Below are 604 nucleotides of genomic sequence, written 5' to 3' on the forward strand. Positions count from 1 at the left end.
CTGATGAAGTACTAAACAGATAAACAGGATAACTCTACCAGTTGATGTCAGTTAGGCTTTTCCTTCAATTACTGCAGTGCTAGCACAATGGAGCCATGAAGAGAAACCAGGAGGGCAGGGATAGAGGTTATCTATAAATCTAGCAGCAGGGCCTCTCTCACCAGGGCTGAGCAAACAGCCTTGCTGGCAAGGCTGATGTTGCTGATGCTGAATATTCACCCTGTCAATAGAAAAGACCGATTCTGAGCCATCAATAAGGTCTTAGCCTTTGAAAATTCCACCCCCTGAGACACATGATATTAAGTTGATCAGATCAGGCCTCTTCCACCTTGAAATAAGCAAATAAGCACTGTTTTGTTGTTGTTGTTGTTTTTTTTTTTTAATCTCACTGGGTTAACAAAAAAGTGCAGGCTTAGATTTTCCCTCCCAGCCTATAATGCTTTGTTTATTATTATAATATGAATGTTCACAGAGTGTTCAATGTATCATCATGAGATTCCACCAAACATCTCAAATCAAGGGATATAATTCACAGTGAGAGAGAAGCAGTATGCACAAATCCATGATGTCAGCATTCCCTCCTTTATACCACGTCATCCAGAAG

The sequence above is a fragment of the Otolemur garnettii genome, unplaced genomic scaffold, assembly GCF_000181295.1.
Source record: "Otolemur garnettii isolate 467f Iridium unplaced genomic scaffold, OtoGar3 scaffold00247, whole genome shotgun sequence".
In the NCBI taxonomy this organism is placed as follows: domain Eukaryota; kingdom Metazoa; phylum Chordata; class Mammalia; order Primates; family Galagidae; genus Otolemur; species Otolemur garnettii.